The 26,673-nt window shown below is 36.3% G+C and overlaps 1 protein-coding gene across 5 annotated transcripts in view; it reads left to right on the top strand.

The window, feature by feature from the left end:
* The window catches only part of PDE4D (phosphodiesterase 4D), a 734,024-nt gene that overhangs the window by 470,341 nt on the left and 237,010 nt on the right, over positions 1-26,673 (top strand). Inside the window, exon 1 of one of the 5 annotated variants that reach the window (XM_087715537.1) lies at positions 20,991-21,114. The exons of the other annotated variants lie outside the window; for them this stretch is intronic. The gene's annotated coding sequence lies outside the window, so the exon portion shown is untranslated. Of the gene's footprint in view, positions 1-20,990; positions 21,115-26,673 lie in introns of those variants that run through there. 5 annotated transcript variants of the gene reach the window in all.

Here is a 26,673-nt window from a genome sequence, read left to right as displayed (position 1 = left end):
AGAATAGTTGTTGTCGGGTGTTGATGAATGCTGGTATGTCGCCCAAAATATCATGGCATGTCACTCTTGATACGTGTTTCATAGGTTTCTACCACTGTCGTAAAAGAATTTCCTTCCTTCCTCTCAGCAACTTTGGTACTGTCTGGATGAAGTTGTTTACCAAAGCAAACCAAAAGTTAGGCTATCACTATAATATTATTTAAGATACTTGAAAAGCCTTGCTTCTGATTTTGCAGAGCTTGTTTTCGCTGACATTTGGTTCATCTAAATCTTACAAAAGACCTTGCCAGACGCTGAGGGAACTGGGAAAAAGCCAAGAACAGAACAGACACACAAAAACTGAAGTGTGTTGACAAGCTGAAACAGAAGCCATTGCTCTGCCTGATTAAAATAGGCTTGTCTTCAACATCTCGCTCTAGCACGTTGGACTTCAATGAATCTCTTGCCATTCATCTGTGGGTACAAGCGAGACAGGTTACAAATGGAGCAGTTAGGGTAGGGTAAGAGAGCAGAATTAGGATGTAAGTTGTGCTTTATTCTTAATTTCTGTGTTAGACTTAGAAGTGCAATTGGATTTAGCTGAGATACAAATGAGAAGGCACAAAAGATTGTAAATCTTCTCTTGTTCCTCTTTCAAGTCCTAGTATTTCTGCAGCTTCTCATACCTCTTCCTGACATTGCTGTCACCTGATATCGCTGCATTTATCACCCTTGCTGCTGCTTAGTCCTTGTCTACTACTACTTCTTCAATGTCTGTTGATTGGCCAGTATCTTCCTATCCATCTTGATCTGGAAATTTCATAGGGTCATAGTCCTATTATTCTTCATGATCTTCTGTGGAATCTCCCATCTCAACTTGGACAGGTTTAATCTATACAGTATCCCATTCCATCCTATCCCATTCTATCCCATCCTGTGCAGAGTCTTGTTTTGCCATAGCACATCCTCTGCTTGATCTTTTCCCCATGTCTGTTGCTGCCTCAGGCATTCCCTCGGGTGGCCAATTCATCTTTGGATGACATGTTACTGATGTATTTATGGGTTTCATCCAGGACAGTAGTTTTGACACTCATCAGACACTGCTTGCCCTCTTTTTGACTTTGATGTTGAGGTGGAAAACTCTGTAAATAGTGAGAGCTTCTGGGTCCTCACATTGGCACTCTCCATGCCCTCCTTTGGCCAACTTATTACATGGCAGAATATCTGACTGACAGGGCATATATGTTGATGGCATTGAACTTGTTTTTCCTATTGAACTGGCTCTTTGGACTCTTAAGCTTTGTATATTAGATATTGATGCCCATGTGACATGGTAGGTAGGTAGGTAGGTAGGTAGGTAGGTAGGTAGGTAGGTAGATAGATAGATAGATAGATAGATAGATAGATAGATTTATTTATTTATTTTATTTATTTATCAGCACAAATACAAAATAGATAGATAGATAGATAGATAGATAGATAGATAGATAGATAGATAGATAGATAGATAAATAGATAAATAGATAAATAGATAAATAGATAAATAGATAAATAGATAAATAGATAAATAGATAAATAGATAAATAAATAGATAGATAAATAGATAGATAAATAGATAGATAAATAGATAGATAAATAGATAGATGATAGATGCCGAGGTGGCACAGTGGTTAAATGCAGCAGTGCAGGCTACTTCAGCTGACTGCAGTTCTGCAGTTCAGCGGTTCAAATCTCACCGGCTCAGGGTTGACTCAGCCTTCCATCCTTCCGAGGTGGGTAAAATGAGGACCCGGATTGTTGTTGGGGGCAATATGCTGACTCTGTAAACCGCTTAGAGAGGGCTGAAAGCCCTATGAAGCGGTATATAAGTCTAATTGCTACTATGCAGACAGACAGACAGATATCAGAATATGTCTGGAATTCTACACCCCAATGTGCTATAATTCAAACTGAAAAACTGCTCAGTGGCTTAGAGGCCCACAAGAAAAGTATTATTTTGCTTAATGCTGCTACTACCATGATACAAGGTGAGATTGACAGGTCTCTGTGCTTCATACTCAACCCCCTAGGCAACTTTACTTTGGAGTGGAGTTTGTGTACATTTCTCGATGGAGGAATACAATATATGTTGTTGCTTGCTGCCCTCAAAAATGTTATCCCATAATCCCTATCAAAATATGACCCAGTGGATAGTCTGGGCAGTTGTGGTGTAGTTCAGTGTTTCTCAACCTTGGCCACTTGAAGATGTCCGGACTTCAACTCCCAGAATTCCCCAGCCAGCAAATGCTGGCTGGGGAATTCTGGGAGTTGAAGTCCGGACATCTTCAAGTGGCCAAGGTTGAGAAACACTGGTGTAGTTAATGGTATTTACTAAATTTTGTACATGAGATAAGATAAAGCTGCCATTATTAAGGGCATGCCACCTGAACCTCCCCCATTCCACTTCTTTATTCCAGATAAAAGCACACTTCAGTGTTTAACAGTACCAATGTTAAAATCCAGGGAAAGGAAACTACCATAGACAGCCTCACAGTCAACGGGCAAGAGGTGTTAATTGTATAGAGTGTGGCTCTTTCACTCTAAGCTGCTCACTTAACAAAGAGAGAGCTTAGAATGAATTGTGCGGCAAAAGACAAGCCCACAATCCATAGGGGTTTGGGATCTATTCTTCCATTAGTTCCATTTATTCTATCATTTGTTCCCCATGGTTAAATAGTATCTTCTCCCCTGGGGAACTGTGGGAATAAAGGCTTGAGTTTCTCTGTTCCGATTTTGAAAGGCTATGGCCCTCTTATTCACTGATCTCTGTAGCCTGGTGAGACATACTGTATACACACTCAGTGAAGTCACAAAGACGAAGATTAATGCCACCCTTTGTGTTTTAGTTTAAGCACATACTTTATTGTCCAACAGTAGGCCAATTGGTGCATAGCTCCGCTTTGCAGAAACCACAAGGAACTACTCTTTTTCTTCCCAGCCAGAACCTTGTAATGTATTAGATTATTAAATAGAGTAGGTGGATGTGTTCAGTTCCCCCAGGCTGAGGTAGTTTTCATGGTTTGGGTTATTGTAGAGTCTGCAACATGTGAACTGCATACATCCAACTATTCTGTTTACTACTCCAGATATCTCCAAATGAATCCTAAATAGAAGATTCCTTAGTCAAGGGAAAGCCCTGTGTATGTGCTCCCAGGGGCACACCAGAACTTCCTATCTTTTTGATTATGTCAAACTGTGGTGGAAAAACTCACCTGAGAACACACAAACAATTGGAGGGGACCCAACAATTGTTTGTTTAAAACTACAAGGACCCATTGGTCTCCATCAAGGAGAACCAGAAAATTGTCAACAAAGTTCTTGTGTATGATTAGAGATCAAAGGTGAACATACAGCTGACAAATGGCAAATAATTATTTTACAACTGATAAAGAGTATAGATAGGTATACAGAAGGATCAGGGCAGGGGTGAAATCCTCTCGGTTTGGCCCGGTTCAGCCGAACCTGTAGGGATGATTGCCATTGATTCTGCGAACCGGTAGTAAAAAAAAGCTTCCGAGGATCGCACGACCCGCCTGTGAGCCGCACGATAGTCAGAAGCCTTTTCCCCGCTTTTTAAAGCATTTTTTTCCTGCCGATTCGGGCAAATAGGCAGGAAAAAAATACTTTAAAAAGTGGGGGTGTGGAAGCTTCCGATGATCATGTGACTCACAGCTGATCCGTGCAATTGTTGGAATCTTTCCCCCCACTTTTTAAAGCACTTTTTCCTGCCTATTCACCCAAACCAACAGGAAAAAATGCTTTAAAAAGTGAAAAAAGTTGACCACCCCCCCAGTCACATGGAAACATCCCCCCCAACCAAGCCATGCCTACAAAACCAGTGGCAAAAAAAAATTCACCACTCAATCAGGGTGTCCCTGTTTCTGGAAAGAGAACACTTTGTAATCCAGAAATTTAGCCTTTGAGAAGTGTGCATGCCATTTGAGTTGATTGTTATTCTAACACTTTGACCCTGTATCACATTTTGAACATACCCATTATCAGCATCCTTGAAAACTTTGCAGTTTATGGAAATATACTGTACAGTTGATCAATTAAAGATTATTCATTCATGTAAGAAAAGTTCAGTTCCAGGAGGCTTTATGCCAATTGTAGTATGTATATAAGAAAAATGGTTTAACTAATAAGGCTACTGTAGTTGAATACATTGACTTATATAGTATATAAGCAAGGAATGGCAAAGATATTCAGGAACCATTGATAGCAATAGCAATAACACTTAGACTTATATACCGCTTCATAGTGCTTTTACAGCTTTCTCTAAGCGGTTTAAAGAGTCAACATATTGTCCCCAACAATCTGCGTCCTCAGTTTACCCACCTTGGAAGGATGGAAGGCTGAGTCAACCTTCAGCTGGTGAGATTTGAGCTGCTGAACTGCAGCTAGCAGTCAGCTGAAGTAGCCTGCAGTACTGCACTCTTAACTACTGCTCCACCTCGGACCTTAATGATCTGTAGTATGATCTGAAGAAGAATTCATTCCACATACATTTATTTTAATTCAACACATAATAAGATACTTGAAAGGTAGTTTCTCATCAATTGTGCTCTTATTTTTTTTCAACATATATATGTAAGCAGAAAGCAGAAAAGATCTAACCAGCAAGTTTCATGATGATTTCAGAAAAGGATGACCATTCATTATTATATTGGGAGGAAAGGGGAATAGGGGTCTTATTTACTATTTTCAAAGGAGACTTTGCTGCCAGTCTGATTGATAAGGGCTATACCAAACTGGAAATGGAACTTGTCTATCTTTTCAAAATATGTGTTTCCTGATAAATATTCTCTCTACTTTCATGATAGTTATATGATATGGTTATCCTGCAGTGCTACCCTCTGGTGAACTGGGAATTATTTATGAAGATGTGTATGTTTGAGGCTCTTCCACTGAAAACCCCAAGAATATACATGCTGAATAGAGAGGCTACCTTGAAGTGTGTTGGATATTAGCTGCAAATACCTAATAAATCTTAAGTATAATAATGTTTAGAGTAAGAGCATGAAGCTTTTGTCTGGTTAACGCCTACCATTAAACCTCTGACTGCATGCCTGGAGCATATTTCCAAAAATAGACGTAGCTAGGCATAAAACTGAACTTGATTTAATTTAATTTGATTTAACTTATATTTATATTTCATGAAAATTATATTAATTAAATGCATGATTACTTTCCATGTATTTTTTCCTTCTATCACATTAAAAATTACAGTTTGGTGTTACGACTGTTGAAGAGGCTGGTGAGGGTACACCCAAGACTTTGTGGGCACTATGGTTTAAATGCAATGGAAAAGCTATTTAAAGTACAAGTGGAAATAAGATGGATGAAATGGTGTATGAATGTGTATATTGCAAATGGGTTTGTCCTTGCCATGTTTAAGTAACATTAGATAATATGACCAACTTCCTCTTGCATTGATTGGTGCCCACAAAAAAGTTACATGTTCTGATCTTTTAGCCATGTTTGGGATAAGATAGAGTCAACAATGCACGGTTTTGTAGTCTGTACATTAAATAGCTTAGTATCAGTAATTATTAGTAGCTAAAAAGAGATGTGTTAGAACTGCAAGCTCAGCATTATGTACCCTTTTGCCCTGCAGTGTATTGAATCTCATATTCCAGAATGCCCATATAGCATGGCTGTGTTGCCAGTGATTTATGAGAATTATAATCCAAAGGTTTGGGAGCTTTGTCGACACTATTCAAAATAATATGGATCCTCTTAATGTGTTAATCTCACCTCTAAAATGAGCTCTATCTCGCCTATGAACTACATATCCATTAACAACTTCTAATAGCTGAAGTTAGAAAAACAAACTGACTTGTGTAATCATCACTTTGTTATTGGTGGTAAGATCTGGCATGATTGATGAATGAGAATGACAAAGGAAAAGAGATTGGCTTTCAAATGTGTTTCATTTAATTAATTTAGGAAAACTGAGAAATTTGGGCCAAATATACTATGGCTTTTCTTTGTTCTGAGCTCTTAGAAATAAAGAAGAAAGTGAGTACAAAAACAACTGGATGATCAATCTGTTTATAAACATATAAGCAGCAGGTTGTATAGCAGTTTTATATACTTTTGGAAAATACTATAATTACTGAAATTGCTACTGAATGTTTCCATGTAGGACAAGTTGATCAATTACATATACTCAAAAGATCATCATGATAAAAAAAGAACTGGGCATAATTGTTGCTTAGCAAGTTGGTATTAATCTCTTCTAAAGAGAAATAAAAGGAAAGCCTTAAAAAAAGAGTGTTGAGTAGAATGGGGCTGAAATTTTAGTTTAGAAGGTTTGCTTTTAAGTCTAATGAATACATTCAGCAACAATTTAATTTTTCTGTTTTGACATCACTGTCTTCAGCCACAGGTGCTTGACTACGATTTAAGCCCTGTTGGTTATGATGAATCACTGATTTTGTTGATGCCATTATGATGCTGTGTCTGATTTAATGATATGATGGATTTACCAACAACATTTGATTAAATGGAGGAGAATGAGGACAAGGTCAGTAAAGGTGAAGCAGCAATTGCAAACTATTGAGCAAAGTTAGTATCAAACAATACAAGGTGAATATACCTTCAGCAATTTGGTTTTATTTATGTGAATGTTTATTTTTGCAACTTTTTTGTCAAAAAAAAACCCCTCCTAATGCAATTGTCCCCATGAATAGTTATTAATTATAATTTTTGTTATTGATTATGTGCCATCAAGTATTTTTTTGACTCTTAGCAACAACATAGATTTTCTTCATATCAATATGTACCTAACATGGTTTTTCAGGTCTTCTAATTGTACTTGTTGCCAGTGTAACTTGAGTCTAATATTTTTGTTGCCGGTCATTATGTTGACCATTCGTCTTCCATTATTATACATAGAGGAAAAAATGAGTTTTATGCCTGAGGTTCTTAATATATTTTTTTTACAAAAATACAAGAGAAATGTGGAGGTTCCTACTTTGTGAATATAAACATTCAAGTAATTTTACTTCTTCATCATGTTTGGAGGTCAGAATCTAAAGAATGTTGCTGCTGCTTTCATAAGCCCAAGGCAGCTTTGAGACTTTAGAGCAGTGGTTCCCAACCTTTTTTTGATCATGCCCCACCTAAGGATCTCTAAAATTCTGATGCCCCCTCTGTGACATATAATTCTTACTTTACTTAAAAAGTGAACTCTACTCATGTGGAGAAAGCCTAAAAGGCCATTAACTTGGTTTAAACAAGGTTCAAATTGCATCCATTAAACATCAAATTGTCCCCCTGTGGGGAGTGGGGCCTACATTGGAAACCACTGATTTGGAGCTTTCTATTCAATGCAATATTTGTTTCTTAAATTTAGAAGTTTAAAAGCAAATCATAACACAATACACAAACATGATGTTAAACTAGGAAAAGAGTAAAGATAAGTCTTTTTTTTAATTTAACATGGCTTTTAATAACATTTTCATATTTTTCATAAATGGGACAATAAATACTGAACGCCTTAAATATTTAAACATAGAAGAAATCAAAGCTGATACATTTCATTTCTCCAAGTGAGATGAACTTTGTGTATCCTGTATATTTGCAAGGATGAATTAAAGTTGCTGTCTTTTTTTATTGACCAACACTGAACTTATGCAGTTACAGTATATGCAGAGAGGAACAACATTTTTTTTAATTGCTGGAAAATAGTTGTATATTTTGAGATTGGGTTGATCAAGATGAATGAACATTTTGTTTGCTTGGTTTTTTATAAGAATGTAGCAGCATTCACACTTTTTTTAGCATATATAAATAAATTATAAAAACTTAAATGCAAAAGATTCCATTAGGCAAAGGGGATTTTCGTCTGAAATCTTAGAAAAGTCATCACATGAATTGATATCAGGAGGCTTGATAGATACATATAGAATAGGGTTGTCAAACTCAAGGCTCGGGGGAGGGGGTGTGGATCCAGCAGGGGGACGCCCTGGAGACAGTGAAGGATCAACCTGCACGGCCCTCCTAAGCTCCATTTTCGCTGGCAGAAGTTTTCCGGAGGCCGTTGCAGCCAGAAACAGACTCAGGAGCTGGTTTTCACTGTCTGAGCATTCAGGCTTCCACAGCCACTCTCCCAGACATGAGTGATGTTGAGCTGGCCACATCCACATCCACCCTGGTCCCTCGAGGTGAAGCACAACCCTGATGCGGCCCTCAATGAAATCGAGTGAGACAAGTATTGAACACAATAAAATAATAATTCTAACATAATCTTTGTGGATATAACACTCTGATTCCATTTACTTACTCTTAATTTATTTTATATTTGCCTATTTACGATCCAACAAGACTTAACCCTGTTTTTCCTTTAGAAACTTAATATATAAGTACAGTGCCATCATGCACAGTGCCATTTTCGCCATCAATATTATGTGTGATAGATATGGGAGATAACCACAGACATAAAGATACTCAGTAAGCTTCCGTGGCTAAAATGGACATTAACCTTGACTCCTTTTTATTAGGGTAGGTCAATGCCTTTACCAGCATGTGAGATGTCGTCAAGCATAGTTAGAAGCAAAGTCCTAAGACTTGGTTATCTTTCAGATGGAAGGAGGCATTTAAGGACACAAAGCTTCTAATAAGTAGGCTTATTGTGGAAAGCTAATGAAACCTTGATGAGATAATTCCGGCATCTACTACATATTAAATGTTTTGTTTATACTGAAATAAGCATTTAGGTGCTTCTCCTATCTGCACAATGCAACAGTCTTGAACTCACTCCTTTTTCTATGGGAGGGAATATGTTCAGTTACACAATATTAATTGTCTTGTCTGGTTTCAGGCTATTTAAATAATTGGGCACAGGTGTCGTTTACTCCTTATGCTCAAAACAGGGGAGCTTGCAGCATGCTATGACTTGTAGGCAGAAGAAAGAGACATCATACTTGAATAAACCTGGTTCTGCTATAGAGAAGCCTTCACTCTTTATTGATTGCATTTGCTAACTTACTTTGTTCTAATAAGTTTTCTAGTATTTTTCTAGGAACTATCTTATTAATAGCTTCTTCTGTCTGTTTTTGTCTGAAAGCCTTCAGGTTTTACTATGGAACTGGGTGAAAAAAATATATCATCTTGGTTCTCCAACTTTAGTATTAGATTACTAACTGATAAATAAAATACACCACATTGCATATTGAAATATTAAAAATATGGGCACTATTTGGCCATGAAATTTAACTAATTTTGGTAATTTGAAGGCTTCAGCTTTGCAACCCCCTCCACTAAAATAAAATAAAATAAAAATAAATAGAATAAAATAAAATATCCTCTATGTGGTACACCAGTGTTCCTGAAATGCAGCTTTCTTGGCAAAATGGAAAACAAGAGAAGTCCTAGAATGCCCTTGAATACCTTGGTCCTAAGCACGCCACTATGATTAATGCTAAGCATTATCTTGCTATGCTTCATAGACTTGTGCCTTATTAGCCAATCCATCACAAGGGAAGAAGCATAAAGCATGTTTCTAGGTGGTAATGAGAACAATGATATAAGACAAGTAGTAATGGGGACCCACAGGATTATTTGAAGATTTATCTAGCTCCCATTTCTAATAATGATCTGAGCATGAAATTTTTAGAACTAATTTATCTTGGAAACAGCAAGGATCCATGTAAACAGTCTTGAGAGTCTTTGGTTGAGCTTGTGGCATAATACCATGAGATGAGCTGCATATAAATTTGTTAAATTAATAATAGCCAAAAATGTACCCAATCTGACAATTTTTGTTTTTGTTTTCAAATAAATCAAAGATCAGCAAATGTGACAACCTACATTAAAGCTTATAGATAAGATAAGTTAAGATAAGATAATAAAATGGGATGGGATGATAATCTTTTCTGTGTACACAATGGCCAACTGAGGCTGTTGTTATTAAATAAGTAAGCATTTTGACTTGTGGGTCGATTTCATTCCTATGCTGTATTTTCTAACCCATCAAATTATTTCCTGACTATACAGTTTAAAAAATATTAAATTGCTGGAGACTACAATCATGATTCTTATTCTATATTAATCTTGGTGCAAATTTGTGCCAATTAGTACCATATCACAGTCTGAATTATTTCCTTTCCAAATTTTGAATACACGTACAGTGTGTAGCTGTTTCCAGTTTTTGGTAATATTGGAACAGCTGGAAGCATTTTGAGTTTGATTTGGCAGAAGTTCCTAATCTGACCTCTGTGTCTAGAAATAGAAAGTTCATGCATCTAGCTGTGGTTAATCCCTGTTCTTTCAGGCATTGCATGAAATCTCATTTTTGTGATATTGGACCTTGACAAGCAAGGCTATTTTTGTGTTTAGTGTGAGTGTAGGGGGATCATTTGATTAAAAGTATTTTACAAGCAGCAACATACCTATGGTATAATTTTTAAAAAATGTATCCCTACATCAAACAATAACATGTGATCTAAACTTGAGTGTTGTATGTCATCAAACAACAAAAGTCACAGTATACTGAAGTATCTGTGACCATTGCTTACCCCAGTTCAAATGTACATTTTCTTAAAATCTTGCTGAATACAGGTGGCCGTCTCTGGATTTTTGCTTTGTTTAGCAATGGTTTGAAATTATGGGACCATTGAAATATAACTTGACATCCTGTCCTTCCATTTATATTAATTACAATGTCTCAGCTAATTTCAAATTTTATTTTATATATTACATTAAGAGTGGAGGATTTATTCGTGGTGGCCATGAAGAAATGCTAGTATCTATGGCTTGATGGATTGTCACATTGTTTTGAAAGGTTGTCATGGACAACTTGCCAGGCCTCTCTGTTGTCTGAATATATGCACAGATGACATTTTCACTGGATTTTCTGCCAAAGTTTCAGGATTACCTAAAGCACCTGTGGTAGAAGTACCATCTCTACATGCATACCCATGCTCAGACATGGGAGAAGGCCATTAAAATGATTTACCTTCAGTCTTTGTTAGGGTTTTATACAATGTGGTACTTTGCATAGGTCTGGTATGGATGCGTTTCTTTAAACAATGCTGAATTATTCAGTCTAATCTCGTGAATTTCAATTTATGCAATTTATTTTTTACACCTCTTGGGGAGTCTGGATAGTGTAGAAGAGAACCAGGTTCGAATCTATCCTCAGCTATGGAATTTCATGGCATAATGCTAGACCATTCATTTTCTTTCAGTCCAATCTACCACAAAAGGTTGTTCTTCGAACTACTCAAAATTTCCACTGCTGGTTTTCCAGAACTGGTCAGAACTTGCTGAATGCCACCTCTGGATAAAAATGCCAAATCTGATCTAAACATCTGGCTAACTGCAATCAACCATAATAATGTAATCTGGTGTGCCTCCTCAGTCTCAACAATTTCAAGCAAATTTGGAAGAAGCATTATATGCATTCTTTATTCATCCCCTTGGCAAAACATGAGACATAATACTATCAAATAAAATGTATACATAGGTCTTCCTACAATAGCCATTATTATTCCATGTACTGACATTCTTAACACTTTTCTGTAATCCATGATCCCCCGTTGAGGTTTCAGGGTGCCTTTCTTGGCACACAATACAATCAAGGGAGACAAACAGCTATTTGTGACAAGGCTGTATTATTTCTTGCAATATTGGAGTGTTCTGATACTTATTTATTGCCTCCCTTTTTTTTTTTTTTTCTGTCTGTCAGCAACCATGGAAATCTTTCTCATTGTTAATTCCTGTTTTCCCTAAGCTGAAAAGGATGCTGAGATAGTGAAAAGTAAATCAGGAAGGCCAAAGAAGAGAAAAGGAAAACATGGTTTCCTTGGCAACAGTTGCCGTGCAGCAGTCAGAGGTGGCATCTGTCTCGTCATTTATTAAACCAAATTGTGGTTTCACAAATCTGAAACAAATCTCAGAATGGTATTGGGTGCTGCTTTATGCACAATCTGTCCTCCTGCAAAGAAAATTTGGTAGTATTATGATAAATTGCTTTATTTTTTTAATTTTTTTAAAATAACAGCCTAAATATTGTTACTAGGAATAAATCTGCTCATCTGAATCTTACCTGTAAATAAACATACAGAGGATTATACTATGAAAACAGAAGATATTAGTTGACAGAAATAGAGGGAAAATAATCTAATACCAAGTAATCTTAAGAATGACGTGCATTATAGTAATTAACATAAAATAAACACAGAAAAGGAAATATGGAAGCTTAAGCTGAAAGTAAAATACTATTGTTTTAAAAATTATATGAATATTTTTTACATTTTATTTTTTATTTTTTTTGTTTTAAAAAAACATGAAGTGTAACGGGGGATCTTTGATGGGATTTATACCATTATAAGAAGAAACCTGAAGTCTCAAAGGAGCCTAGTGCCTTCCAGAGGTTCTGGGACCTCAAATCTTTGCATTCATTCTGGTTGGGGAAGGTTGCCTTTCTATTTTCTGGCTTATCTTGTTGTTCAGATAGCCTCAGTTGAGGGCTCACATTTTTTTACTTCTGAAAAATAAAGTGTTAAAAGGGCATTACAGAAGAATGTTTGCACAGTCCTGTGGAAGATGGAGGGGCTTAGATTCAGCTGTGTGTTTAATATCCATTCTTGTCAGTGTTTTGAAGTTCCTCTTGCGGAATTTAGGGCAAAGCTATTCTTTAAAAGAAAAAAATATTCTTCCCAGAGCACAAGAGAATCAAACAGCTGACATCCTCTTTTATCAACATGATATAAATTGACGTCAGAGCTCTGGGAACGCTGGAGGGAACTCTGAGCCTGTTTCCTTTTGCGTTCTTCTGACAGTGAGGATACATTTTTAATTGTTTAGTATCAGGGCAAATTTATAGTCACATGTAAAGCTCTCTTTTCTTCTTTCTAAACATATAATTGCTGCATTGTTAATTTCACTTAATGATGCTATAGTCCATGAAAAGTCATCCTGTAGAAAGGCAGAATGTTACCGGCATTAATTAAAAGGAAAAATAATTATTATATCTGCAAATTTCAATATATACTGCTGAATTTGCTTTGTTTTCTGGGTTGAAATTAACGATTATGAGAATGATGAGTCTGACAATAACTACTGAGAGTTCTTTAAGATTTTGCAAGGTACAAATGTAAATAAAAATATAATGAAGATAATAGAGCCAAGGTGGCGCAGTGGTTAAATGCAGCACTGCAGGCTACTGCTAGATCAGCAGTTCAGCGGTTCAAATCCCACCGGCTCAGGGTTGACTCAGCCTTCCATCCTTCCGAGGTGGGTAAAATGAGGACCCAGATTGTTGGGGGCAATATGCTGACTCTCTGTAAACCGCTTAGAGAGGGCTGAAAGCCCTATGAAGCGGTATATAAGTCTACTGCTATTGCTAAAAAAAATAGAGAAGATTTTTCAATCTTGTGTTATAATATGGCCCCACAAAGTCAAATTATGCATTTGCTTGCAAAATAGCTCAGCTGAACAATGAACTCAGGGATGATTTATTTATTTATTTGTATTTAGTAATCATATTTATATAGCATGTCATCTCATAGTAAAGTGACTGATCATATTTTGCTGTCCGAGATAATAATGAACAGCCCCCCTTCACCCCAAAAACCTGCATAAACTTAGAATCAACTGTTATTTTGAAAGCAGCTGGCTTTCTATGGTGGGATGGATGGATGGATGGATGGACGGATGGACGAACAAGCATCTGGCTTTTCAAATGTTTTCACTCTTAGACAGTGTTCTACTCTGAGATTTCTGGTGTGCTTTATGTGAGTACAATTAAAGCAAATAGGTATTAAACCATGGCTTATATAAAAGATTGCTGGTGCTATCCTTATTAATGAAGTGAACTGAGGAAACTGCCTGATGCGAGGGGGACACATTAACAATTAAATTGTTATTTAATATATTATAATTATAGGATTACACTATAAGAAATGAATCTGGGCTTTCCTGCCTGATACACCAAAATCGTGTGACTTTATGTATTATGTATCGGGGTGAAATTCAGCAGGTTGTGACAGGTTCTGGAGAACCGGTAGCAGAAATTTTGAGTAGTTCGGAGAACCGGCAAATACCACCTCTGGCTGGCCCCAGACTGGGATGGGAATGGATATTTTGCAATATCCTTCCCCTGCCATACTCACTCAGCCATGCCCACAGAACCAGTAGTAAAAAAAAAAAAAAAATTCATCACTGCTGTGTACCCAGTCTTGGATGGATGGTGGAGGGCTCAGCTTCAGGCAGCCAAATTGTTTGCATCAAGCCTAAATTTGTTTATTTAATCACAATTAGAAATCACACAGTTTTCCTGCTACTAAAAAGAGAGTTGTACTTATTTCAAAATAGAAGCTTTCTATCACATCATCTTTACAACAAGGAAAGAAATCCAGAGGGGGAAAAAAGAGAGGATGTAAGCCTAAATTCCCTAAAGCCCTTTTCTCATAATGCAAAGTGAAGGTTTTGCACTACATCTGAACCAGAATGATGGGTCACATGCAGGTAACGCATTATGGCTTCAATTCTGTGGGGAAGCTCTTACAAATCTAGTGTGTGTTGTGGTGAAAAGCTTGTCAGAATTTGAGATAAATTAGCTTTACAAAGAGAGAGTTGGGGAAAAAGTAGAACATCATTTTTCCCAACCGCTTTTTCATTTTTTTAAAAAAAATACAATTCTTATATTGGTTAAGTCCTCAAACCCTGCAGAGGGAAGATAAGAAAGGGATTGTACGAAACATTTCTAAAATTAATGTTTCAAGCATTCTCCAAAACTGCAAGCAATTTACAAGGCCACAATTAATCTCCCTCACAAGAGGTAACTTCTAGGAAGAGCCTTTTATATTTTCCAGACTATTCAGGACATTACTAAAAACTTATTAGTACGCAATATTAAATTCATAACTGTTATTATGTTCTCATTCATGCAGAAAAAGCAAAGCAGATCTTAGCTTAGTTTTTGGTGGCACTTTTTAGTGTCTAAATTAGTTTTGCAATCATAATACAAACATAGTTGAATAATCCTTGACTTACAACCACAATTGAGTCCAAAATTTCTGTTGCTAAATGTTAAATTCTACCCCATTTTATGACTTTTCTTGCCACAGTTGTTAAGTGAATCACTGCAGCTGTTAAGTTAATAATCCAATTGTTAAGTGAATATGGCTTCCCCATTGAGTTTGCTTGTCAGAAAGTCATAAAAGGGAATCATATGACTCCAGGATAGTGCATCTGTCATAAATGTGAGTCAGTTGCCAACATCTGGATTTTGATCACATGACCATTGGAATGCTGCAATGGTCATAAGTGTGAAAAATTATAAGTCACATTTTTCAGTGCCATTGTAACTTTGAATGGTCACTAAGTGAACTGTTGTAATTTGAGGACTACCTGTATTCCCAAGAACAATATAGTGGCTCTTGTTGCTCCTTATGTGTTCTCTTGTTTCCATCAGCAAGTCTGCCAATTATTCAGTTTTTCTTTTTGTCTTGTAGAGCCTTTCTATATTTATATAGGTCTTCAGTTTATCTCCTGATTGCAACATAATTGACATGTGACAGTTAGCTTAAAATTGCCAGCATGCCCCTGGCAAAGTTGGTTTTCTTTTAATGATCACTATCAGCAATATAATTGTACCTATTTAATTTTCTGCATTTAATTCTATTTACTATTCTTCCCCAATGATGTATTTACATTTAAGAATGTGTAAATATGCACAGTGTCAATTGAAGTGCAAATGATTTGGCTCAAATTATCCTGCTTTGGAGACATGAAGCAAAGACCCAGTTCTGTAGGGAAAAAATCTATAATGTTGGGAAAGCTGGCAGTAAGAAGAAGATAAAAACGAGCAGCAATTATGCAAAGGGTGCCCTGTTAGAAGACCTGAAGCATCAAGATCTTCTTGAGATAATCTATCTCCGTGGTCACTCAGTCAGCATCCACTTAATGGCAATAATCAGTGAAGTGTGTAGACACATTCAGGCCCACTCACCACAGCATGTTATAGAGTATATCCCGTTGTAAGCATAGTTGAATAAAAAGCTTAGGTCACAAGCAACATATTAGTTTCTAAATTTCATGACATTTTTTTGTCATTTGTGACAAAATACATAGACTACATAGACCAAAGGTGTCAAACTCAAGACCCCGGGGCCAGATCCGGCCCGGGGGGGGGGTGCTTAGATCTGGCCTGTGGGTCTACCCTGGAAATAGCAAAGGACTGACCCTCAGTGCCTCTGCCAGCAAAAACAGAGCTCGGGACGGCTGCAGGCGCCACCCACCCGAGGTCCATTTTTGCTGGCAGAGGGTTGCAGGAGACCATCACAGCTGAAAATGGAGTTTGGTAGCCCATTTTCACTGGAAGAGTGCTCAGGCCCCAACATGAGTGATATCAAGCTGGCTAGGCCCACCCTGGCCACGCTGACTCAGGCCCTCTCACATCAAACACAATCCTGATGCAGCCTTCAGTGAAATCAAGTTTGACACCCCAGAAAGGGTTCTATTTCCACTGATTTATATCAATGGACCTCAATCTGATATTTTCCAGATGTGTTGCAATATAATTTCCAGCCAGTTTAGATTTTGATTCAGAATTAAGGGAATTGTAGTCTCAGGATTTTTGGAATGTGTTACATTGGTATAAAGCTGCATGTTGGCTGAAGAATTCTGGGAGTTGAAATCCACACATCTTCAAGTGCTGAGTTTGAGAAACACTGCTTTAGAAAGCAAAGGAGGAGGAGGCATATTGAACTAGGGGAAGACTAGGTAAAAAGTGGTGTTTATGGCTTGGAGTAGTTACTGAGATGAAAGGAAATTAAGTTTATATGAAGAGCAAAAAAGTCTCTAATCCCATAGAGGAGAATTTGAGCTCTTAGAATATGGCTTCTTCAATTTTCCGTGTAGTTTTTTCACTGACTGATGTTTATCAAACCATGAAAGCAGAAACAGTTCCCGGATCTCAAACAAATAAATATTCTGGAAATGTGACAATATGGTGATTTTGTAGCAATTCTACTTAGTGCAGAATCTTTCAGACAGTTTTGAAACTTGCAGCTACAGTGATGTTGGAGCAATGTTTCTGCTATTCCTGACAAAATTATTATTTTTTCAATGTAGCAATTGAAAAATGACATGAATTGCATTATATATTGTATCTTGCACTACTAAAATAAGAGAAATAGGGTCTATATACATGTATAGCCAATACAATTTTAACTTTGGAGGGCCAAGGAAAATAATAATTATTTCAAGAACAAGTGCACCTTTTAATTTAGCTAAACTATAGAATGTATTTGTATTCTACAATGCTTGTTTAAGGAAGGCAACCAATTCTGTTTAACCCTACATCTGGGAGTGTTGAACGATGAAACACCAAATTAAAAAAAACATGCCACTTTCTTATCTTCATTAGATAATTTGTTCCTTACATTCTCCTCCCTGGCTTGCTAAATGGAAATTCTGTAAGTTACCTCCAGGTTTAGTGTAGGTTAGAAACTGAAATAAAGGTATACATTGGGGGTTCAAACAGTTTTGTATTTTAAGAATTCACTGTTTATCTCAATATGCAACCTAATCTCCCTGGTAAATTTTCTTTTGCCTTTTTTTTACTCTAGAGTTCTGTTATTGGAATGTTTCTTTTTTTCCTCTCTTTTTTCCTCTCTATCTCCTCTTGGATAAGGTACCAGATCTGTGCTTCAAAATCTAGACAACTACAGGAGTTAAAGTTTTATTTATCTTTTTGTTTCGCTGCAGTGTTTGTCCAGATTTTTCCAACACAGATTTGTTAAGCATCCTAGTCTCATTTTAGGCTCAAAAGCCAGCTGGGTGACCTTGGGCTAGTCACTCTTTCTCAGCCCAATCCAACTCCGCAAGATTGTTGTTGTGTGGAAAAACAAGATGAGGAAGGCATGTTGGATATGTTTGCTGCCTTGAGTTATTTGTAAAAATAACAAAGGTGGAATACAAGAAAGAAAGAAAGAAAGAAAGAAAGAAAGAAAGAAAGAAAGAAAGAAAGAAAGAAAGAAAGAAAGAAAGAAGAAAGGAAGGAAAGAAAGAAAGAAAGAAAGAAAGATCACACATCCCTATCTTTCCATACAGTTATATATAGCTGCTCTGATCAACTCTCCATTTGATTGAATCTGGAGGGTAACAATTTCTATTTTGTTTTTATTTAATTCTCCATTCCATTCCTTGGAATATTTCCACCTTGATTTGTGTGTTCTTAAAATGTAACTTCATTATCTGTGCTCATTTCATCAGCTGGTTATAGCAACAAGAGGTATGGATACTGCCATCAGTTTTAAAATATTAGCCACCTTCCTTGAAGCTTTCCATCACCTTCTCTAGGCTGTATACCTTGGAATTGTAAGGCTCCAGACAGACACAGAAAAATTATTACTGTACATATTGAGTTGTCTGCATTATTTCTAAAAGTCCAAACATTTTTATCTTAATTTTTCATAAATAATCCTACTTTGTGATCTTGTTTGCATGCACAGATGTCTTAACAACTGTTTGTGCTAATCAAGGCAGAAGGATAGTGATTATCAGAGGTGTAGGAGCGGAAGGAGGAGGTGGAGAGCAACCAATTAGTTTTCTTGTTGCATGCCTTCCAGAAAGAATTGCTTGATTTAGCCCAGGCTGGCCTGTCTGTCTGTCTCACAGCAGGTGGCAGTAAACCACTGGGCCATCTCTACAATGCCCAGCAGACAGAAAGGCAGCAGCCAATAAAACAGGAAACTTTCAGATCTGTGAAAAAGTATCTGATGGTGGATACCTTGGTTGCTAAGTACAGATTCAACAGCAGCCAAGCAGCAACAGGACCATTAAAAGCAGATTTAAAACAATTCATAGCAGAGAAATAAATGGCCTTAGCTATTGAATAGGCCATGATTGATGTTTTAGAAGCTTCCACTGCTTTTTCATGCCTTCTGGCCCTTTGAAGTCTTGGAACAGAATGTTCATTTGATAGGCGTCAGATATCAGTCAGAACAGAGCTGGAAGGAATCTTCCAGGTCTCTTAGTCCAACCCCCTGTTCAAGCAGGAGACCCTATACCATTTCAGACAAGTGACTGTCCAGTCTCTTCTTAAAAAGCTCCAGTGATGAAGCACTCACAACTTCCGATGGCAAGTTGTTTCACTGCTTAATTGTTCTCACTGTTAGGAAGTTTCTCTTTAATTCCAGGTTGCTTATCTCTTTGATTAGTTTCCATCCATTGTTTCTTGTCCTGCCCTCTGGTGCTCTGAAAAATAAGTTTATCCCCTCTTCTTTGTGGCAACTTCTAAATACTGGAATACTGATATCATGTCCCCACTAGTCCTTCTTTTCTCTAGACTAGCCAAACCCAAATCCTGCAACTCTTCTCTTATATGTTTTCATCTCCAGGACTTTTATCATCTTAGTTGCTGTTGTGTATATGTATACACACATGTGTGCACACCTCTTCTTCTTGCATCTTATGGCAATGTGATTTCTCCCCCTCCATTTTGTAGTTCGTTCGCTGAAACCAATGGTCTGGTAAATGGGAACAGAGTATTGAAAAGATTTTGGTATTAGATTTTAACTGCTTAGGTTTATTGTCTTTAAGGAAAAGAATTTATTTCCTCATTATAAATGGAAACATATTTTGGAAGCCTTCTCTGGGTTTCAGGCCCAGGACATTTAACACAGTGTCCCACCTATGAAAGGAAAAGGATTGTACTGTTACTTTGAGATACAACTGTGTAGCTTCTTTCTTTCAAAGTTGTTTTGTTTTTTGGTGTTATTCAAGCCTTTTCCTTCTATGAATAATTGTAGGAGAAAATTAAGTTTAATCCAGTCTGCTAGAATGCTTCCTAATAGATTCCAGATAGCATCTATTGCTGTACTGATATAAATTTTCTATGTTTAATGATGACTCAAGTAATCCTGAAAGCAATGTCAATTTATGCATACATATAATAAATGTTTGACTGATCTTGGAGAGTGCATAATTCTATGATAATCAAGTGTGTATATGAAGTAAAAGTTTCTGATGGAATTTGCTACTTTTGAACAGTTTTCAATATGAGATAGTGATAAATATCTCTGGCTCAAGTGTAGGATGAAGGTGAAAGTTCATCCTCTGAGCTTGTGGGTTGGTTTCATTTCGTTACCAGGCTAAGTAACATCTTCAGTGGAATGTAGGGAATGTCAGTGTCGGTGTTCTTCTGCTTATAAGAGGGTTGTGTGGTCAGTAGGTTGTGTGATAGTGAAGTCACATCAGGTGAGAACCACGTCAGCTCAGGTCTTGTGATAGGTTTTCAATATTCGTATTTGTTTTTTTATATATAAACCCAAATATTGCACTTTGCTGTTTCAAGCGTTTGCCATAAGATAATCAATAGGATATTCACTGCTAGGGAAAACATATTATATTTGGTTAAGGCTGTAAAGTATTATTGCTTTGGGATCTTCCTCAATTAAAAATACTGTCCAGTTTTGAAAATGAGAAAATTATCACTTATTTCATTCTATTGACCTCTCATAAGGAATCAGCCTAGAGAGGGTTGTAAGTTTGAACGGTCACTGAGTGAACTGTTGAAAGTCAAGGACTACCTGCATTTAATGGCATTGTGTAGTCCCAATATGCATTTTTTCTCATCTTATCCCATCTATCTCTTCATGAAAGTGAGTAAACCAGATCTTCTGTGTTAGCCATGCTGACTGATTATCCCAAGCTTGGTAGTGTGATGTATAGAAAGCATCTGATTGGACAGGCTAAAACCCATGCTAATCCACAAATGAATGCTAAACTATCATTTGATGTGGTAGAAAATTCCTTCTTTTGGTATTTTTGTTTTTGTTTTTGAAACCAATACATTACAACTAGTCCCTGCTAGTAACAGAACAGAATGTAACAGACGCATCTGATGCTTTCTAAACTGTTTAGATAAAAACATATGATTATTATGTGGTGGGAGAGAAGAAAGATATGTTTAGAATGTAATATTTATAATACTGAAACATTTTCTCTCTTCTTTATTTCTAGGTAAGTTTTACTTCACATCTCCTTGAAATGACAGAAATTGTATTTCTTGCATGATGTGTAGCAAATGTAAAAACAAGACAGTGAATGCAAAAATGGCATTGTTCGTCAACTTGGGTAAGATTTCAAAAACAGCTTCATTATGTGCCTATTTTGTTCTGAGGTTGGTAACAGAAAGTAAGCCCTACTTTGGCAAGAGTTGTTATGTAGAAACATAAAACTGAGTTGACTTTTGTGCTCCACTTGAAGTGTATGGAAACTAGGAGTTTCTAAGGTTTCTTTGAAAAATAAAGTAGCTTGGCTATTAATCATATTCATAGTACTAGAAACACCAGATTTTTCTTCTTCTAAATAGGAGGAAAGAATTGTTAGGAACATAGTGTTACTCAGCTGTAAAGGATCCAATGATCTAATCTCCATATTTCTGTATATATGCAGTATATATAGTATTTGTTGCCCAGTCTGCTTGATTGAGGTCTTTCCAGTATTTTACCTTCACAGAATATCTTATCATTTGCAGATCATATATTAATTTCATATCAGCTATTCTGAACCAGGCTAATGTAGCTCTAGTTCACACTAGTTCAGATATATTAGTCTGGATAGCATTTTGTGAATGAATTGGTCACAACAAGTATTCCAAAATTTGTGGCTTCTTTTTCTATATTATTTCCAAACCTGTACTCTTTCTGACATAAAGCTTTTTTGAGAATTGGAAACTATATGAAAATGATGTGACCGGTACATTTATAGGAGAGCATTTTATTTCATTTCCTGTGTCTCCCAATTAATAAGTTATTTTACTGTTATATATGTTGACTTGACTTTCTCAGCCAATTGATGGATCCATCTCCTGGGAAGTCAGTTCAGACTTTAAATAATGGTAGTATAAAGCATCCATTCTGATTGATATCTGTTGCTGTATGATTTTAACAGGCAAACATTATTTAATTTCTTTGTTCAAAAATACTTGATTGCAAGTGTTGTATAACCAAAGACTGCTGGGGAAAAGCTGTTTGCCACTGATCAAAACAGAAATTAGTCTAATGAGAAGAACTACAAGGGCATTCTATAAAAAGTGGAGCGGTATAAGATGATAAATTATGTGAATTCTGAATTACTGTCAGAAGACTGGAGTTAGGGAAAGTTGCAAGGTTGCCATCAAACATAGCAATCCCGCTTCCCATATCACTCTTAGCATCCTTTCTCTTAGCACCAAATTCTAAAGATAAATGTGTAGTCCAAACAGACTATTCAGAATCATACTGGTTAATTTTCTGGAGAATTAATAAATAAGGAATGGGTTCATTTTCTCTTTACTTGTGTCCTGATTACCCATAGTAACCCAGCCAAGCCTATTATCCCAACAATGAAGAGAAAATAATTAAAGGATAATTAAAGTGTTTTATCTACTCTTTCTTATAGCTATAAGGGCTTCAGAAGGAGCAGCAGGTGAATAGATGACAACAAAAGTCAGAGGAAAGAAACTGTTGGCAGTGGCACCACCATAGGTCTTTAACCAATATCCTCAAATTCCTAGCCCTGTTATCTCAGGTAACCAGGAGCATGATGGTCATCCTCAACAACCCATGGAATGACACCAGGAAATGCTTTAAAAAGGAAGAAAACTTAAAAGGGCAAACTAAAAGTCAAAACACACCAATGAGGACTGAGTTGTGCATAAAATATGCAGAATGGCAAATTGAATTGGATCAGATCTTTATTATTGTCATTGACCAGCATAAATGTAGAGTAGCAAATGGAAAATAATGAAGGAAAACAAAATTCATTCTGGAAGAAACGACTGGCTTGAGCCTTGGATAGAAGCCTAATTTTAGATGGAAAAATGCAACATTTTGCATTGATTAAAATTACTATTATTATACACTTCATTTATATACAACACAAGGCACCAACCTATTATCCCCACAACTCCATGTCAGCTGAGTTGACAGAGAGTTGCTGTCATAACCTTCTCCTTTCTAGCCCAACACCTTTATACTACTACACCAAGCTGGCTTTCCAGAATATCAAATACAAAATTTGTATTCATTAAAAAAAGCAATGGGGCAAAATTGGGGCATTTCTAGAACCAGATATGACTCTTCCATGCCAGAAGATTACCAGACTGGCATCGGTCTTGGATTTTGTCATACACAGCATGCATAGATATCATAGAAACAATAAACTCTAGAAATGGAAGGCACACGTAGCACAGTGGTGGGTTGCTAACTGGTTTACTACTGGTTTGCGCGTGTTTGTGCACATATTCGCGCACAACACTTCTGCGCATGTGCAGAAGTGTCTGGTGGGTGGGTGAAGCATCCTGTCACCACCACTATCGGTTCCACTATTGGGAGCAACCCACCTCTGACGTGGCACTATTGTTGTGTTAGGATACCATCTCCCAGCTTCCTAGATTGTTGCTTTCTGAGAAACACAACTGGGGAATATAAGAATTCCTGAAATCTTTCCAGTATGCGATCAATTCCCTTTAAATTACCTGCTTGTGAGTGTGTGGGTAGAGATCTGTATATTAACCCAATTTAGAGGATTTAAATTGGTAAACAGAGGAACAGTAGTATTAAAATATTTTATTGTATTGTATTTATTTATTTATTTAGCTACTATGTTACTATTTACCTCTTCAGGTATAGCTTATAGTATCAGATACTCTGAATGCAGCATAATGATACTCACAAAGTAAAATATATTACTAAATGTAAGGTTGGACAATACAATTCTACGAAAAATGGTTCTGTGCAAATGTGTTAATAGTGGAGACATCCATTGTGCTTTCTTAGAACCACATATGTATGATTTTAATGAACTTCCCTTCTAATCAATGCGACATTCACATCTACTCATACGTTCATAAACATGTGACAATGAGGTTGTTTTTTTTAAAAAAAGCTTTATTACAATAAGCTAAACATTTTTGAAAACCTGCTGTTTGGGATTGATTTTTTTGGGGATAGAACAACAGCAACATTCAGGGATTAGAATCTCCAGTGGAAGTCATGCAGCCTTTCAACTATGTAATTAAAATGTGGATTTGTTGTATTATTGAAGATAAGCAACTGCTGTTTTGAGACTTAGCCCTGGCATAGTCAAAGGAACAGACAATATTTGGGTTTTCCCATTTTTGCACTAAAAAAAGAGAGAGCAAAAGATGAGAGCATGGAGAACATAAGAGAATTTGAGAATTATACATGATCACTCTGTCCATATGTCGATATAATCAATATATGTCTCTCTTGTGGTATTGAGGAAATACATTCTAATAAATTTACTAACTTGCCAGCTTTGGATTGCAACAAACATGAAGATTTGAAATAGAAAAGCTTAGATGTAATGGATAGCATCAGATAGGGGACTGCAATGTCATGTTTCAGTTGTTGTCTAAGCCAGCCTTCTGCTGTATAGTTAAGTGGATTATTTGCAGTATTTTTCCATGTGCTTTACTTCCATATGCTTCCTTTTGCTAAGTCTTGATATTATGTATAGGCAAGGAAAAAGCACAAGAGAGATCAAAATCATTTACATGTTGGATTTCTTTTTGAGGAAAACTGTTTTTTATAAAAACGCAGAGCATTTTCACTTCTAGAAATCTTATTAATATAAAATATATCTGCTTCAGGTTCTTATTTCATAGAGCTGGGAGGTCAATTTGCCATCAGACTGTATTGATAACACTACTCCGAGTCAAAAACAGAGAAAAGATATTTGAATGTACAGTATAGCATATAAATACTATTTAGGAAAATATATTTATTTTCATATTTATTGATAGCGTATCCGTGTTCAAGCCTATAATTGTGTGGCTACTTTAGAGAAAGCATATATGAGTTGTCCCAAAAATTAGAGTATATCAACAAGAATTAAAATTATGCCACTGATCTCTCATTTGACTGTCTAAAAAATGAATCTTCAATTTTGCCACTTCTGAATGGGTACACAAACACCTGGATTTATTTATTCAAAAAAATCATAGAAATGAAAGATTGAAAGGATCTTTGGAGATCATCTGATCCAACCCTACCTTGTGCCAGAATCCATTAATATATCCACCCCGATTAATGAGCATCTATTGATCAAATATCTTCAGCAAAGTCCATCATTTCTCACTGTTATAATGCCATTATTGTTAGGAATGTCCAACAAAATTCATCTTCTTTGTAATTTAAACCCAACAGCTAAAACACAATTCTGTGCTGTGTTCTATATGATTAACTTTCAGAACCTTAAATATGGCTATCACCTTTCTTTTTAGTCTTCTCTATTCCAAGCTAAATTATATCCTAATACTTCCAACTGCAGCTTATAGCTTTTTTCCTTCACAGCCCCTTACCATCTCAGTTGTTCTCTGGTATTCACTGGTTCTGTGCTGGTCCTCTATGATTTTTCAAAGATCACAGGAGTGGGCTTTGAGATGTCATCAAGGAAGTTCTTCAAGTCTCCAGGTATAATGGATTTGACCTGGGAAACATAAATGCATTCATGTTTCTGAGGTGCTACCACTCAGACTAGCCTGTCTTCTATCTACTCCATGTTTATGTCCATACAGGCATCATAGCCATGACATGGAACTGGTTTTCCACTGCTTTCCTCTGGGATTTTTTTTAAAAAAATCTTCCAGTCTAGATATTTTAAAGATGGCAGCATGCAAAAATAGACAGTCTGCTCTCTTTTGAAATAAACAGCAGGACCGTTAATCAATGGGTTTAAGTTTTCTAAAACAGAATCAGAATGAATTTTAAGAAGATTCTTCTGGCAGTAAGAGCAGTGGAGAATTTGTTCTTACTTGATATTTTTAAATAGAAGCTTGATGGCCACTTTTAAAAAATATTTTAGAGGATTCCCATTGAACTGAAAAAGAGTTTGGACTAGCAGCCTTATAATAATCTTTACATTTTGTAATTTTGTAGTGTTCATTTTATATTGTGAGTCATAATTATTTTTAATCAAGTGGATTCTCATGTAATAGAATAATATATTTTATTCTAATTTTTTATGCATTGGAACACATATTTTGTATTTTTATTAGTTTAAAATATTAAAAAACAGTAGGAAAAATAGAGAAGGAAAAAGGGAAAAAGAAAGAACAAGCGTTGATTTCTGACGGCCTGTTTCAGCAGAATAAGATAATAACATCAAACCTCAACTTTTCACTTTTAAATAATAGAATAAACTAGCCATTTCTACAAACCTATCAAATTGGTAAAACAACAAACCTATCTAATTGATAAAACCCCAAATCAAAGTTTCATTTTTTTATACATCAAGCACAAAATCCAGAAACAGTTTTTAAGTAGAATTGATTACAAAAGTAATTGTGTTTTTTTCTCTCTGATCAAATTAGTCAATTTAGCCATTGGAATATGTATTTTGGATTAGTAAGACACATGCCTTGATCTTTGCCATTTTAATTTAACAATAGCAACCTAGAATATTTGAGTTTATAGGCAGTTTATTCACTGTCAATAGGTCAAATAACGTTGGTAGACAACCTAATATTTTTCTAATATTTTTGGTGACGTTTCTCATTTTAATTAGAGTTCACAAAAATTTGAAAAGTTTATAGGAAATAGTTTTATAGTCAAAGATATCTGGAGAGTATCAGGTTGCCTGTTCTTGTAATAAAGAAGCAAATTGACCAGAAGTCTCTCAGAATGG

This window comes from Thamnophis sirtalis, unplaced genomic scaffold (genome assembly GCF_051295495.1).
Source record: "Thamnophis sirtalis isolate CommonGarterSnake01/CBP01778 unplaced genomic scaffold, rThaSir2_p1.2 scaffold_5, whole genome shotgun sequence".
Lineage (NCBI taxonomy): Eukaryota > Metazoa > Chordata > Lepidosauria > Squamata > Natricidae > Thamnophis > Thamnophis sirtalis.
The sequence above is the reverse complement of the archived record's forward strand: the minus strand, read 5'-3'. Positions and strand labels throughout refer to the sequence as shown.